General features: G+C 41.2%; 1 long non-coding RNA gene across 5 annotated transcripts in view; it reads left to right on the top strand.

Moving 5' to 3' along the window:
- The window catches only part of LOC139760930 (uncharacterized), a 78,334-nt gene extending 63,952 nt beyond the window's left edge, over positions 1-14,382 (top strand). For all 5 annotated transcript variants that reach the window (XR_011715437.1, XR_011715435.1, XR_011715436.1 and 2 more), the window contains exon 4: positions 11,337-14,382. This is a non-coding gene — a long non-coding RNA (uncharacterized lncRNA). The remainder of the gene's footprint in view (positions 1-11,336) is intronic.
- Positions 14,383-18,076: the final 3,694 nt, after the last annotated feature.

Below are 18,076 nucleotides of genomic sequence, written 5' to 3'. Positions count from 1 at the left end.
TCTGTTTCTTTGCGCTACCTCGCTAACACGGGAGACAGCGACAAAGTAAAAAAAAAAAGTAAATATATATATTCCTGGAGATAGGGGAGAAAGAATACTTCCCACGCATTCCTCACGTGTCATAGAAGGCGACTAAAGGGGACAGGAGCGGGGGGCTAGAAGCCTGGGGAGTGCTCATCCTCCTCGAAGGCTCAGATTGGGGTGTCTAAATGTGTGTGGATGTAACCAAGATGAGAAAAAAGGAGAGATAGGTAGTATGCTTTACGAAAGGAACCTGGATGTTTTGGTTCTGAGTGAAACTAAGCTCAAAAGTAAAGGGGAAGAGTGGTTTGGGAATGTCTTGGGAGTAAAGTCAGGGGTTAGGGAAAAGACAAGAGCAAGGGAAGGAGTAGCACTACTCCTTAAACAGGAGTGGTGGGAGTATGTGATAAAGTTTAAGTAAACTCTAGATTGTTAAGGGTAAAACTGAAAGTGGATGGAGAGAGATGGGTAATTATTGGTGCATATTCACCTGGGCATGAGAAGAAAGATCATGAGAGGCAAGTGTTTTGGGAGCAGCTGAGTGAGTGTGTTAGTAGTTTTGATGCTCGAGACTGGGTTATAGTGATGGGTAATTTGAATGCAAAGGTGAGTAATGTGGCAGTTGAGGGAATAATTGGTGTACATGGGGTGTTCTGTGTTGTAAATGGAAATGGTGGAGAACTTGTAGAATTATGTGCTGGAAAAGAATTGGTGATTGGGAATACCTGGTTTAAAGAGAGATATACATAAGTATACGTATGTAAGTAGGAGAGATGGCCAGAGAGCGTTATTGGATTACGTGTTGATTGATAGGCGCGCGCGAGAGAGACTTTTGGATGTTAATGTGCTGAGAGGTGCAGCTGGAGGGATGTCGGATCATTATCTTGTGTAGGCGAAGGCGGAGATTTATAGAAGTTTTCGGAAAAGAAGAGAGAATGTTAGGGTGAAGAGAGTGGTGAGAGTAAGTGAGCTTGGGAAGGAGACTTGTGTGAGGAAGTACCAGCTGAGACTGAGTACAGAATGGAAAAAGGTGAGAACAAAGGACGGAAGGGGAGTGGGGGAGAAATGGGATGTATTTAGGGAAGCAGTGATGGCTTGTGCGAAAGACGCTTGTAGCATGAGAAACGTAGGAGGTAGGCAGATTAGAAAGGGTAATGAGTGGTGGGAGGAAGAAGTAAGATTATTAGTGAAAGAGAAGAGAGAGGCATTTGGACGATTTTTGTAGGGAAATAATGGAAATGTTTGGGAGATGTATAAAAGAAAGAGGCAGGAGGTCAAGAGAAAGGTACAAGAGGCGAAAAAGAGGGCAAATGAGAGTTGAGGTGAGAGAGTATCATTAAATTTTAGGGAGAATAAAAAGATGTTTTGGAAGGAGGTAGATAAAGTGCGTAAGAAAAGGGAACGAATGGGAACTTCAGTGAAGCGGGCTAATGGGGAGGTGATTAAAAAGTAGTGGTGATGTGAGGAGATGGAATGAGTATTTTGAAGGTTTGTTGAATATGTTTGATGATAGAGTGGCAGATATAGGGTGTTTTGGTTGAGGTTGAGTGGAAAGTGATCGGGTTAGGAAGAATGATTAGGTAAACAAAGAGGTAGTAAAAGCTTTGCGAAAGATGAAAGCCAGCAAGGCAGGGGTTTTGGATGGTATTGCAGTGGAATTTATTGAAAAAGGGGGTGACTGTATTGTTGACTGGTTGCTCAGGATATTTAATATATGTATGACTCATGGTGAGGTGCCTGAGGACTGGAGGAATGCTTGCATAGTGCCATTGTACAGTGGCAAAGGGGAGAAGATTGAGTGCTCAAATTACAGAGGTATACGTTTGTTGAGTATTCCTGGTAAATTATATGGGAGGGTATTGATTGAATGGGTGAAGGCATATACAGAGCATCAGATTGGGGAAGAGCAGTGTGATTTCAGAAGTGGTAGAGGATGTGTGGATCAGTCGTTTGTTTTGAAAAATGTATGTGAGAAATACTTAGAAAAGCAAATGGATTTGTATGTAGCATTTATGTATCTGGAGAAGGCATATGATAGAGTTGATAGAGATGCTCCGTGGAAGGTATTAAGAATATATGAAGTTGGAGGTAAGTTGTTCGAAGAGGTGATAAGTTTTTATCGAGGATGTAAGGCATGAGTACGTGTATGAAGAGAGGAAAGTGATTGGTTCTCAGTGAATGTTGGTTTGCAGCATGGGTGCGTGGTCTCCATGGTTGTTTGATTTGTTTATGGATGGAGTTGTTAGGGAGGTGAATGCAAGAGTTTTGGAAAGAGAGGCAAGTATGGAGTCTGTTGTGGATGAGAGAGCTTGGGAAGTGGTCAGTTGTTGTTCGCTGATGTTACAACGCTGGTGGCTGATTCGGGTGAGAAACTGCAGAAGCTGGTGACTGAGTTTGATAAAGTGTATGAAAGAAGAAAACTGAGAGTAAATGTGAGTAAGAGCAACGTTATTAGGTACAGTAAGGTTGAGGGATAAGTCAATTGGGAGGTAAGTTTGAATGGAGAAAAACTAGAGGAAGTAAAGTGTTTTAGATATCTGGGAGTGGATTTGGCAGCGGATGGAACCATGGAAGCGGAAGTGAATCATAGGGTGGGGGAGGGCGCGAAAGTTGTGCAAGCGTTGAAAAATGTGTTGAAGTCGAGAACGTTATCTTGGAAAGCAAAAATGGTCATGTTTGAAGGCATAGTCATTCCAACAATGTTATATGGTTGCGAGGCCTGGGCCATAGATAGGGTTGTCCGGAGGAGGGTGGATGTGCTGGAAATGAGATGTTTGAGGACAATATGTGGTGTGAGGTGGTTTGACCGAGTAAGTACTGAAAGGGTAAGAGAGATGTGTGGTAATAAAAAGAGTGTGGTTGAGAGAGCAGAAGAGGGTGTTTTGAAATGGTTTGGTCGCATGAAGAGAATGAGTGTGGAAAGATTGACAAAGAGGATATATATGTCATAGGTGGAGGGAACGAGGAGAAGTGGGAGACCAAATTGGAGGTTGAAAGATGGAATGAAAAAGATTTTGAGTGATCGGGGCCTGAACATGCAGGAGGGTGAAAGGCGTGCAAGGAATAGAGTGGATTGGAACGATGTGAAGCGTCTGGGGTAAACCATGGAAAGTTTGTTTGGCCTGGATGTGGAAAGGCAGCTAAGGTTTCTGTGCATTATGCATGACAGCTAGAGACTTAGCGTGAACGAATCTGGCCTTTGTTGTCTTTTCCTAGCGCTACCTCTTGCACATGCTGGGGGGAGGGGGTTGTCATTTCATGTGTGGCGGAGAGGCAACGGGAATGAATAAGGGCAGACAGTATGAATTATGTACATGTGTATATATGTATGTGTCTGTGTGTGTATATATATGTATACGTTGAGAAGTATAGGGATGTATATGTGCTGTGTGTGGACGTGTATGTATATACATGTGTATGTGGGTGGGTTGGGCCATTCTTTCGTCTGTTTTCTTGCGCTACCTCGCTAACGCGGGAGACAGCGCCAAAGTATAATAAAGAAGTATATATATATGTATATATATATATATATATATATATATATATATATATATATATATATATATATATATATATATCCACAACAGACTTCAAACTTGCCCCTCTTTCCAAAACTCTTGCATTCACCTCCCTAACAACCCCATCCATAAACAAATTAAACAACCATGGAGACATCACACACCCCTGCCGCAAACCTACATTCACTGAGAACCAATCACTTTCCTCTCTTCCTACACGTACACATGCCTTACATCCTCGATAAAAACTTTTCACTGCTTCTAACAACTTGCCTCCCACACCATATATTCTTAATACCTTCCACAGAGCATCTCTATCAACTCTATCATATGCCTTCTCCAGATCCATAAATGCTACATACAAATCCATTTGCTTTTCTAAGTATTTCTCACATACATTCTTCAAAGCAAACACCTGATCCACACATCCTCTACCACTTCTGAAACCAGAAGTCTGTTGTGGATGAGAGAGCTTGGGAAGTGAGTCAGTTGTTGTTCGCTGATGATACAACGCTGGTGGCTGATTCATGTGAGAAACTGCAGAAGCTGGTGACTGAGTTTGGTAAAGTGTGTGAAAGAGGAAAGTTAAGAGTAAATGTGAATAAGGGCAAGGTTATTAGGTACAGTAGGGTTGAGGGTCAAGTCAATTGGGAGGTAAGTTTGAATGGAGAAAAACTGGAGGAAGTAAAGTGTTTCAGATATCTTTGAGTGGATCTGGCAGCGGATGGAGCCATGGAAGCGGAAGTGGATCATAGGGTGGGGGAGGGGGCGAAAATCCTGGGAGCCTTGAAGAATGTGTGGAAGTCGAGAACATTATCTCGGAAAGCAAAAATGGGTATGTTTGAAGGAATAGTGGTTCCAACAATTTTGTATGGTTGCGAGGCGTGGGCTATGGATAGAGTTGTGCGCGGGAGGGTGGATGTGCTGGAAATGAGATGTTTGAGGACAATGGGTGGTGTGAGGTGGTTTGATCGAGTAAGTAACGTAAGGGTAAGAGAGATGTGTGGAAATAAAAAGAGCGTGGTTGAGAGAGCAGAAGAGGGTGTTTTGAATTGGTTTGGGCACATGGAGAGAATGAGTGAGGAAAGATTGACCAAGAGGATATATGTGGAGGGAACGAGGAGAAGTGGGAGACCAAATTGGAGGTGGAAAGATGGAGTGAAAAAGATTTTGTGTGATCGGGGCCTGAACTTGCAGGAGGATGAAAGGAGGGCAAGGAATAGAGTGAATTGGATCGATGTGGTATACCGGGGTTGACGTGCTGTCAGTGGATTGAATTAGGGCATGTGAAGCGTCTGGGGTAAACCATGGAAAGCTGTGTAGGTATGTATATTTGCGTGTGTGGACGTGTATGTATATACATGTGTATGGGGTTGGGTTGGGCCATTTCTCTCGTCTGTTTCCTTGCGCTACCTCGCAAACGCGGGAGACAGCGACAAAGCAAAACAAAAAAAACAAAAAAAAATATATATATATATATATATATATATATATATATATATATATATATATATATATATATATATATATATATATATATGTATATTCTCTCAACTGCCACATTACTCACCTTTGCATTCAAATCAAACATCACTATAATCCGGTCTCGTGCATCAAAACTACTAACACACTTACTCAGCTGCTCCCAAAACACTTGCCTCCCATGATCTTTTTTCTCATGCCCAGGTGCAAAGGCACCAATAATCACCAATTATCACCAATAATTTCTCTCCTCCCACTTTCAGTTTTACCCTTACTAATCTGGAATTTACTCTCTTACACTCTATCACATACTCCCACCACTTCTGTTTCAGTAGTGATACTCCTCCCCTTGCTCTTGTCCTTTCACCAACCCCTGACTTTACTCTCAAAATATTCCCAAAAGCACTCTTCCCCTTTACCCTTGAGCTTCGTTTCACTCAGAGCCAAATCATCCAGGTTCCTTTCGTCAAACATACTACCTATCTCTTTTTTTCTCATCTTGGTTACATCCACAGACATTTAGACACCTCAATCTGAGCCTTCGAGGAGGATGAGCACCACCCGCGTGACTCCTTCTTCTGTTTCCCTTTTTAGAAAGTTAAGATACAAGGAGGGGAGGGTTTCTAGCCCCCCGCTCCTGTCCACTTTAGTCGCCTTCTACGACACGTGAGGAATGCGTAGGAAGTATTCTTTAAGTATTACTCACATACATTCTTCAAAGCAAACACCTGATCCACACCTCCTCTACCACTTCTTAAACCATACTGCTCTTTCCCAATCTGGTGCTCTGCACATGCTTTCACCCTCTCAATCAATACTTCTCACTTATTCCCTGCGTTTCGTAGAAGGCGACTAAAAGGGGAGGGGGTCTGGAAATCCTCCCCTTTCGTTTTTAATTTTCCAAAAGAAGGAACCGGAAATGGGGTCGAGTGAGGATATTCCCTCTAAGGCTTGGTCGTCTTTTCTTAACGTTACCTCGCTAATGCGGGAAATGAATATGTATGAAAGAAAAGAAAAAGATGGGATGGTGATGGGAACAAATAAAGGCAGACAGTATGAATTATGTACATGTGTATATATGTATATGTCTGTGTGTGTAATATATATGTGTACATTGAGATGTATAGGTATGTGTATTGTGCGTGTGTGGACATGTATGTATATACATGTGTATGTGGGCGGGTTGGGCCATTCTTTCGTCTGTTTCCTTGCGCTACCTCGCTAACGCGGGAGACAGCGATAAAGCAAAATAAATAGATAAATAAATATATATATATATATATATATATATATATATATATATATATATATATATATATATATATATATATATATATAGTGTGTGTGTGTGTGTGTGTGTGTGTGAAGTAAGAGAATAATTGCAAGCAGCTTGGTGAAGAGAGGTGTTGAAAGCCTTGCGTAAGATTAATTGTGGCAAGGCATCTGAAGTAGATGGTATTGCAGTGAACCTTTTAAGAAAACAGTGTGGCTCTTCAATGGTTAGTGTATGGATCATGGTGAGATTCCTGAGAATTGGCAGAATGCATGTATAGTGCCAATGTATAAAGGCAAGAGTGTTCAAACTACAGGGGTATAAGTTTGTTGAGTTTACCCAGTGAGTTATATGGGAGAGTGGTGACTGAGAGGGTGATGTCAAATATAGAGCATCAGATTGGGGAGGAACAGTGTGCTTTCAGAAGTGGCAGATCATGTTTGGATCAAGTGTTTGCTTTTTTTTTTTTTTAAGAAAATGAGTAAGAAAAACTTTTTGAAATATGTGTTTTTTATCATGATATTATTACACTTGATCGCTGTTTCCTGTGTCAGCGAGGTAGCACCAAGAAACAGACGAAGAACGAACGACCCATCCACTCATACACATACACGTACATATACATATCAACATATATACAGACATATACATATATACACATGTACGTATTCATACTTGCTTTCCTTCTTCCATTCATGGCGCTACCCTTACCCACAGGAAACAGCATTCCCCCTCCCCCACAAGTCAGCGAGGTAGCGCCAGGAAACTCACAAAAAATGGCCACATTCCCTCACACTCAGTCTCTAGCGGTCATGTGCAGTGCAGCGAAACCACAGCTTCCAATCCACATCCAGTCCCCACAGACCTTTCCATGGTTTACTTTAAACGTTTCACATGCCCTGGTTCAGTCCATTGACTATAAGTGACCCAAGGATACCACCTCATTCCAGTTCACTCTATTCCTTGCACGCCTCTCATCCTCCTGTATGTTCAGGCCCCGATCGCTCAAAATCTTTTATCACTCCATCCTCCCACCCGTTTGGTCTCTCTTTGTTCCCTCCACCTCTGACACTTATATCCTTTTTGTTAACCTTTCCTCACTCATTCGTTCCATATGTCTAAACCATATCAACACACCTTCTGCTCTCTCAACCACATTCTTTTTGTTATCACACATCTCTTACCCTTTCATTACGTACTTGATCAAACCATCTCATACCACATATTGTCCTAAAACACTTCATTTCCAACACATCCACTCCTCTGACGTACAACCATATAATATTGTTAGAATGGTAGGAACCACTATTTCTTCAAACATACCCATTTTTGGTCTACGAGATAACTTTCTCTCTTTCCACACAATCTTCATAGCTCCCAGAGCATTCGCCCCCTCTCCAACCCTATGATTCACTTCTGCTTTCATGGTTCCAATCGCTGCCAAGTCCACTTCACTTCCTCTAATTTTTGTCCATTTAAACTTGCATCCCAACTAACATGTCCCTCAACCCTGCTGAACGTAATAACTATGCTCTTATTCACCTTTACTCTCAACTTTGTCCTTACACTTTTCCAAACTCAGTCACCAACTTCTGCAGTTTTTTGTCGAATCGGCCACCAGTGCTGTATCATCGGCGAACAACAGTTGACTCACTTCTGAGGCCTTCTCATACCCAACATACTACATACTCGCCCCTCCAAAACTCTTGCATTTACCTCCCTAACTACCCCATCCATAAACATATTAACCATGGAAACATCACACACATCACACGGTATTCGTCATTACTGCCTCCATATTTGGCCATTCAAATAATACTGACAATTGTTTCCTATGCGTATGATATTATACTCGAAATCGTACGCATTGCGAGCCGGTAGGTTGCCAGGGCACGATAATGAAACCTTCAGACTCGTGCGCCGCGACTATGCAACGTTACTTCTTCCTTCCACCACTCACTACCCTGCTTATTCTGCTCACCTCCCACCTTTCTCGTGCCACATGCATCTTTTGCACATGCCATCACGGCTTCCCTGAATACATCCCACCCCTCTTCCACTCCCCTCTTGTCATTTGCTCTCACCTTTTGCCATTCTACTCTCAATATCTCATGGTACTCCCTTAGACAAGTCTCCTTTCCAAGCTTTCCAAGCTCACTTACTCTCACCAGTTTCTTCTCGACAGTCTCTCTTTTTTGAAAACCTCTACATATCTTCACCTTCGCCTTCACAAGATAGTGATCAAACATCCCTCCAGCTGCCCCTCTCAGCACAGTAACACGCCTATCAATTAATACGTAATCTATTAATGCCCTTTGACCATCTCTCCTACTCACACATGTATATTTGTGTATATCTCTCTTTTTTCAGTCTTTTTTCAGCCATTCACCGTTTCCATTCACAACACTGATTACCCCATGTACACCAATTATACCCTGAAGTGCTACATTACTCACCTTCGCATTTGTATCACCCATCACTAATACCCGGTCTCGTGCAGCAACACTGCTGACACACTCAATTAGCTGCTCCCAAAACACTTGCCTCTCAAGATTATGACTAGGTGCATAAGCACCAATAATTACCCATCTCTCTTTCTCCATCCACTCTCAGTTTTACCCACATCACTAGAATTCACTTCCTTACACTGTATCATACACTCCCACAATTTCTGCTTCAGTAGTACTGCTCCTCAGCTCTTGTCCTCTCACCAACCCGACTTTACTTCCAAGACGTTTCCAAACCAATCTTCCCCTTTACTCTTGAGCTTCGTTTCACTCAGAGTCAGAGCACCCAGGTTTCTTTCCTCAAACATACTACCTATCTCTCATTTCTTCTCATCTTGGTTACATCCACACACATTCAGACACCCCAGTCTGAGCCCTCGAGATGGATGAGCACTCCCCTCTCGACTCTTTCTTCTGTTTCTTCTTTAGAAATACAGATACAAGAAGGGAAGTGTTTCCAGTCCCCCGCTCCCTCCCCTTTTAATCACCTGTGACATGCAGGGAATACGTGTGAAGTATTCTTTCTCCTCTTTGTTTGTATAAGGCATTTTTAGATGTGGGGAAATCGCATTATAGGGTTGATAGAGATTCATTGTGGAAGATTTTAAGAATTTATGGTGTGGGAGGAAAGCTGCAAGAAGCATTAAGATTTTTTTTTCTTTTTATCAACGGTGCAAAGCGTGTGTACGGGCAAGAAGAGAGTGAGTGCTTCTATGTGAAGATTGGTCGGTGACGAATGTGTGATGTCACCATGGCTGTTTGATTTATTTATGGATTGGGTTAGTGAGGAAGGTAAATGCAAGAGGCATGCATGTGTGTATGTATGTAATCCTTGGGGATGAAAGGACCTGGTAAGTGAGTTTAGTTGTTTGCTGATGACACAGCGTTAGTGACGAATTTTTAAGTGAGAAGCTGCAGAAGTTGTTGACTGTTTAGAAGTCTGCGTGAAAAGAGGGACTTGAGAGGAAATGTGAATGAACACAAGATTATTAGGGTTAGCGGGATAGAGGGAAAGGTTAGTTTAGGTGTAAAGTTGACTGAAGAAAATTTGGAGGAAGTGAAGTGTTTTAGATATCTGGTATTGGGTATGGCAGCAAATGGAACCATGGAAGGGGAAGTAAGTCATTTGTTTTGTAAGGGGCCCAGGTTTCTGGGTGCACTGAAGAATGTGTGGAAAGAGAGGCTGTCTTCATGGCTGAAAATGGGTATTTTTAAAGGTATAGTAGTTCCAACAATGTCGCATAGATATGAGGCATAGGCTGTAGATGATGATGTGCGGAGGAGGGTATATGTGTTGGATATGAACTGTTTGTGGACAGTATGTGGTATGAGGTGATTTGATCGAGTAATGAATAAAATGGTACGAGAGAGATGTGGTAATAATGAGCGGGTTGAGAGAGGTGAAGAGGGTGTGTTGAAATGGTTTGGACATATGAAGAGAGTGAGTGAGAAGAGGTTAACAAAGAGGATATGTGTGTCAGAAGTGTAGGGGAGATTTTTTTTTTCTTTTTTTTTAAGATTGTCGGACCTCTGCTTGGTCCGACACGGGCCTTTTCCTTTTGGCGGCCCGTTCCCTGGTTTCTATGCATGGTATGAGATGCAGGCAACTTCTTATGGAGATGGTACTGGGCGCGCTATTTTCATCTGGGAGGTGGGTATTCAGCTATGGTCCGGAGCAGGTGTTCCATAAGCTTCTTTTGAGTCTTTCGAAGTAGTAATGCTGGTGATAGTACATGGTCTTCCTCAATGAAGTCAGGGACTCTTGTACGTAGACTTTGTGTCACTTCGTAGTCCAGCATGTAGTGTTCCATTAGGTGCATTGACGGCTTCTGATAGTAGACTCTGATGACGTCATCAGTTTCTTGCATGAGAGGGGAGAAAGAGAAGAGATCAAATTAGAGATGGAAGGATGGAGTGAAAAAGATTTTGAGTGATCGGGGCCTGAACATGCAGAAGTGTCAAAGGCTTGTACAGGATAGAGTGTATTGGAATAATGTGGTATATAGAGGTCGACGTCCTGTCAGTGGACTGCACCAGGGCATGTGAATCGGCCGGAAGAAACCATGGAAAGGTCTGTTTAATGTTACACAAATGTAAACACGTTAACATTATGAAGTACAGATTGATGTTAGATTTATGATTTATATATCAAAGTTTTGATGTTAGGAATGTGTTGTCACAACATGAGTAATTCATAATGTTAAGGTGTATACATTGGTCTAACAGGAGCATTTGAACTTGATGACCTCACCTCTTTTATTTGTTGCCAGAATTTGGTGTTTGAGTTCTTATATCTATATGCCATCAGTATGTATTTGATAATATCTGATGTGAAGGATTTCATCCCTGTATAATGTTGACTTCATACATCAAAGATTTGGGTTCAGTATAATGTTAGATGTTAATACTGACGACCTTATCTTGGTGTATGATAAGCTTATGAAATAAAGCTTTTATTTTTACATGTTGGCAGAGGGTGTGTTCTGTCAAGTCTTCAACGTATAATGTGAATGTTTACTCTTCTGTCTTTGGCAGCTGTCTGTGTTCAGCACAATAACATGATATGAGCTTCCACGGTGTCTTGAAATGACAGTGAAAACAGAAGAAGCATCAGTAAACACAGAAACATCATAAGAAATAGAAGCTGCATTAGTAATAACAAGAGCAGCATCAGTAAAAACAGAAGCAGCATCAGTAAAAACAGAAGCAACATCAGGAAAAAATAAGAAAAACATCAGTAAAAATAGTAGCAATCGCAGTAAAATGAGTGTCATCAGTGAAAACGAAGACAGTCAGTAATAGCAAGAACACCAGTAAGAACAAGAGCATTATTAGTAAAAAACAGAAGCAGCATCAATATGGAAGATTGATGTAAAGTTTTTAGAGCAGCGTCAACAGCATGTGAAGGACACCAATGACAGTATAAATGTATAGCAAGGGTAACAATAAAGGCAGCAGGAACAACGCTGAACAGTAAGAACAGAAGAAAAAACAAGTTTTGTATGGTACATATATGCCATAGTTCATGTTTAGTACAGTTTGAAAAATGAAAGTTTATGTTAAGTGTAGAAAGATTCATAGTACTATAGTACATAGCGCATAGGTTCGAATCCTGGTTGCTGCTGTCGGTCCAAAGTCAACCCAACTGTTCATCCACCCCTAGGGGTTGGTCGATAAAATGGGTACCTGGCTCAGGCCATGGTACATTTATATACAGCGTTAATGGGATGGCCTTGATTAGGGCCTCAGCTGCCTGTCCCGTCTCAGCTAACATAAACAACGCCTTAAATATGATAACAAGGACCATAGTTCTTATTTAGTGCAATTCAAAGGACCATAGTTCATGCTCAGTACAATAAGAAGGACCATAGGTCATGCTGAATACAATAAGAAGGACCATAGTACGTGTTTAGTATCATAAGAAGGACCATAGTTCTTGATGAGTACAATAAGAAGGACCCATAATTCATCTTTAGTTCAATAAGAAGACCATAGTTCATGTATAATTCAGTAAAAGTATCATAATTCATGTTTAGTGCAGTTGAACTTTTCATTATATTTAGTAAAAAATTATTGGATACATTTCTTTATGACAACAACTGTTAACGTGATTATGAAAATGAACCTCTTCATAGTTACATGAAAGTGAGACGTATTTTGGTGTTAATTCATTCCCTCAAAAGTCATCTTCCTCGTTGATAAAATCAAGATATTACAGGTGGCATTTGTAGACGATTATTACTGTTATCATTGTAGATTATCATTATTACAGTAACTGGTATAGATTATTAATACAATAGTCGGATTTAGATTAATTACAAATAATTCTCATCTAAGCTCATTTTTTCCTCAAAAGTCTTAATATGATCTTGACTATTAGTGTAATGTCCTAAGATGTAAATTGGTATTCTTGTCTGTAGTAGATGATTGTGGGACTGTGTCTTTGTAAAGATAATGTTTCAGAACTTGTGTTGGAACTAACCTTACATGAAAAAGTTTGTTATTTCAAACATGGTAAGGTAAGTGACAGACTTGCAATATGAATTGTAGGTAATTGATTGAGATGTACATCTAGGGAGACAGCTGTACTTTTTAGTTACGGGAATGTAGAAGAATGGGAGAAGAATGTAAACTGTCATCAAGGATCGCTGGCATATCTTGCAGACAATGCTTGGTTGGAGGTTGTAGTGGTTGACTTCACTTTGGAAGGTACAGTGTATACCAGAAGCCACTGTATGCTTCACCTCACAGGTTATGAGCAGTGTACCTCACTATAGTTGACCCTGTGTTACCTTGAGCAGGAGGTTTACTTGAGACTGGTGCTCAGCTCACCTATCTTGTGCAAAGCCCACTCTTGGTTGATGCTCCAACTGTAGTGTACACTCACTGAACATGTGAGGCAATCGTAAACAGTAACTGTGCTCTTTTATATTGTTATTTTACAAGGTTACATTACGGTGGGCGAATGAATGGAATGTTCGCTATGCTACAGACCATTTTGTAAGGAATTTTATCATAGGCATAGGTTCTAACACATGGATGAGAGATATTTCAAGTTTTCGTAGTGCCAAAATATCTTTATCCAACAATTTAAACTTAGAAGGGACGTGAAAGTTCGTGCGAATATACAATTTACGTGTTTGCTCTGCCCAAAGACCTTCTTTGGGAGAAGTAACTTGGTGCGGCACATGGCGACTCATACTGGTGAAAAGAAGCCATATAGGTGTACACATTGCCAAAATACTTTCCCCAAGAGAAGTAATTTAGTGAAGCACATGATTGTTCATAAAGGAGAGAAGCCACATGAGTGTTCACTTTGCCAAAAAACCTTTCACAAGAGGCGTTATTTAGTCCGGCACATGATTGTTCATACAGAAGAGAAGCAATATGAGTGTTCACATTGCCAAAAGACATTCTCCTGGAAGAGAGATTTAGTGAGGCACATGACTGTTCATACAGGAGAGAAGCCATATGAGTGTCCACATTGCCAAAAGACATTCTCCCGGAAGGATAATTTGGTGAAGCACATGACTCTTCATTCAGGAGAGAAGCCATATGAATGTTCACAGTGTCAAAAGACATTCTCCCTGAGGAGTTGTGTAGTGAAGCATATGATTGTTCATACAGGAGAGAAGCCATTTAAGTGTTCAAATTGCCAAAAGACCTTCTCGCGGAAGGGTGATTTGGTGAAGCACATGACTCTTCATTCAGGAGAGAAGCCATATGAATGTTCACATTGCCAAAAGACATTCTACCTGAAGAGTGTTTTAGTGCAGCACATGATTGTTCATACAGGAGAGAAGCCATATGAGTGTTCAAATTGCCAAAAGACCTTCTTCCGGAAGGGTGATTTGGTGAAACACATGGCTATACATTCAGAAGAGAAGCCACATGAGTGTTCACAATGTCAAAAGACATTTTCCCTGAGGAGTTATTTAGTGAAGCACATGATTGTTCATACAGGAGAGAGGCCATACGAGTGTTCAAATTGCCAAAAGACCTTCTCGCGGAAGGGTAATTTGGTGAAGCACATGACTATTCATTCAGGAGAGAAGCCATATGAATGTTCACATTGCCAAAAGACATTTTCACGGAGGAGTTATTTAGTAGAACACATGCTTGGTCATACAGGAAAGAAGCCATATGAGTGTTCACATTGCCAAAAGACATTCTCTCGGAGAAGTCATTTAGTAGAACACATGATTATTCATACAGGAGAGAAGCCATATGAATGTTCACTTTGCCATAAGACATTCTATCGGAGGAATCATTTAGTAGAACACATGATTGTTCATACAGGAGAGAAGCCATATGAGTGTTCACATTGACAAAAGACTTTCTCCCGGAAGAGTGATTTAGTGTAGCACACGATTCTTCATGAAGGACAGAAGCCATTTAAGTATTCAAATTGCCAAAAGAATTCTCCCTGAGGAGATATATAGTGCAGCACATGATTGTTCATACTGGAGAGAAGCCATATAAATGCTCACATTCCCCAAAGACATTCTCCCTGAGGAGTTATTTAGGGCAGCACATGATTATTGATTTTATTCATACAGGAGAGAAGCCGTATGAGTGTTCAAACTGCCAAAAGGCGTTCCCCCGGAAGGGTAATTTAATGAGGCAAACGACTCTTCATACAGGAGAGAAACCATATTAATGTTCACAATGCCGAAAGATCTTCTCCCATAGATGTAATTTAGTATGTTGCATGACTGTTCACATGGGAGAGAAGCCATATGAATGTTCTCATTGCCAAAACACCTCTCAGAAGGGGACTGTATTACAGCACATGGCTATTCACAGAGCGAAGAGGTCAACCAAATGTTCGTAGTGTCAAAGGGCCTTCAAGAGTCCTGCATTAGTGCAGATAATAAATCTTTACAAGGGAGAGAATCATATTAATGTCCTTCTGGTCAAGGCTTTTGCTATTAGGCTAGGGGCATATCAGTAAGGATGGTTTGTATGTTTCTACAATTATATTTGCCATGTTAGTCCCTTTATGGTAAGAATAGATGTATTTGTATGTGTATTCAACTGTTTCAGTAGTTTACACTAGTGACCAAAGAAACGCCAGTGTCAGTTTCGCCACCTTCCCAGTGATCAGTGAAACACCTGCGTCAGTTTCGCCATTTTTCAAGTTACCATTGAAACACCTGCGTCAGTGTCACCACCTTCCAAGTGATCATTAGAACATGCGTCAGTTTCATCACCTTTAGGATGATCATGAAAACATCTGTGTTAGGTTCACCACCTTCCTAGAGACCAATAAAACACCTGTGTCAGTTTCACCACCATCCAAGTGACCAATGAAACACGCTTCAGTTTCAACCATTTAAGAGACGACTCAATCACATGCGTCAGTTTAACAACCTTCCAAGAGAACATTGAATCACATGCTTTAGCTTCACCACCTTCCTCTTCAAATTAAACGCTGCATCACTTTCACGTCTTTCCAGGATGCCACTGAAACACCGGCGTCTGTTTCTCCACGATCCAAGTTACCATTGAAACACGTCAGTTTCACCACATTAGTGAACAATGAAACACCTGCATCAATTTCTCCGCCTTCCTAGTGACAATAAAGCACCTTCGTCAGTTTCTCTTCCTGGTGAACAGTGAAGCACCTGGTCATTTTCGCCACTCCAAGTAACCAATGAAACGCGACAGTTTCACTTTCCAGATGACCAGTGAAACGCGTCAGTTTCACCACCTTGTAGCCAATGAAACATGCTTCAGTTTCACCAAACTCCAAGTGATCAATGATACAGCTGAGTCAGTTTCACCAACTTCCAAGTGACCAATGAAACTTAGCTTCAGTCTCACCACCTTCCAAATGATCATTGAAATGATTCAGATTCACTTTAGTGCCTAGTGAAACATTTCCTATCAGTTTCACCAACTTCCAGGTGATCGTTGAAACATCTGAGACAGTTTCACCACCTTCCTACTGGCTAATTAAACCATGCGCCAGTTCCAACTCCTTCCAAGAGACCACTGAAACACGTGCCAGTTGCATCACCTTCCTAGTTCAATGAAATACCTTCGTCAGTTTCAGCACCTTAGTGACCAGTGAAAACGTTAGTTTCAGTAACTACTGAAACGAATCAGTTTCATAACCTTAGTGACCAATCAAAAATTAGCTTTTCACTTCAGTGACCACTGAAACACCGTCATTTTCACCAGCTTTTTGTAACCAATGAAACGCGTCAGTTTCATCGTAGTGACCAATGAAACTCGCGCCTGTTCCACCACTTTCTTAGTGACCAGTGTAACGCGTTTCACTTTAGCAACCAATGAAATGCGTTTCACCTTACTAGTTACCAGTGAAACACTTGTTTCACCATCTTCTTAGTGACCAGTCAAACACCTGTGTCAACTAGCGACCAATGAAACACGTGTCAGCTGCAGCACCTTTATACTGATCAATGAAACACTTGATGGTGAAACACTTGCGTCAGTTTCACCACATTACTAGTGGCCAATGAAACACCCGTAATTTCAACACTTTCCTAGTGACCAATAAAACACCTGTCAGTTTTATCACCTTTCTAGTGACCAATGAAACACTTGTGTCAGTTGCAGCATCTTTATACTGACCGATGAAATACCTGAGTTAGCCTTCAAATGGTCAATGAAACTTGCGTCAGATTTGCCATCTTGCTAGTGACCAGTGGAACACCTGCATCAGTTTCACCACCATCCTAGTGACCAATGAAACGCGTATGTTTCCCACCCTTATAGTGAAACATATGCGTCAGTTTCATTTTTAGTGACAAATGAAATATGACAGTTTCACCATCTTTCAAGTGATTAATGAACCCTACATTAGTTTCACTACCTTGTGAAAAATGAAACCGTCACTTTTATCAGTGACCACTGAAACGCGCACGTTTCGCCAACTTCGAACTGACCAATGAAACCTGCGTCAGTTTCACCACCTTCCTAGTGCGTGATATATCGTGTCAGTTTTACGTTCTTAGTGACCAATAGAACTTCTTCACCTTCCTAGTGACACTGAAACATGTTTCACCACACTTCTATTGACCAATGAAACTCCAAATGAGAAATGAAACGATTCAGTTTCACCTTCCTCGTGACCAATGAAACTTCCCGTCCGTTTTATCACTTTCTTATTGATAGTGAAGCAGTTGCGTCAGTCACCGTTTGGTACCCAATGAAACGCCTCATTTTCACCTTCCTAATAATGAAACCGTTAGTTTCAGCTCCCTACTAATGGGCAATGAAGCTCGAATCAGTTTCAAAACATTGATCAATGAAACGCGTTTCACTTTTTTGTAACTAGTGAAACATCTGCATCAATTTGACCACCTTAGTAACCAATGAAACAAGCGATAGTTGTACCTCTTTAATGACCAATGAAACGTTTTTCACCACATTAGTTCCCTATGAAGCACGTCAGTTTCAGTACCTTTAGTGACAAATGAAACAACTAGTTGCTTCAGTTTTATCTTAGTGAGCAATGAAACCGTCAGTTTCACCACGTTACTAGTGACTCATGTAAGACGTGTCGGTTTCACGATCTTAGGTTCTAATGAAATGCGTCAGTTTTACCACGTTACTATTGATCAGTGGAACGTGTAAGTTGCCTAGTGACAAATGAAGTACCTGTGTCAGTTTTACCACCTTCCTAGTGACCATTGAAACACTTGTGTCAGTTGCAGCACCTTTCTAGCGACCAAGGAAATACCTGGCAGCTTCACTACCTTCCAGATGACTGACGAAACATGCTCTTCTTTTTCCTTCTTAGTGAC

This window comes from Panulirus ornatus, chromosome 38, assembly GCF_036320965.1.
Source record: "Panulirus ornatus isolate Po-2019 chromosome 38, ASM3632096v1, whole genome shotgun sequence".
NCBI classification, from domain to species: domain Eukaryota; kingdom Metazoa; phylum Arthropoda; class Malacostraca; order Decapoda; family Palinuridae; genus Panulirus; species Panulirus ornatus.
Note: the sequence above shows the minus strand (reverse complement) of the source record. Positions and strands in the feature narration are given on the sequence as shown.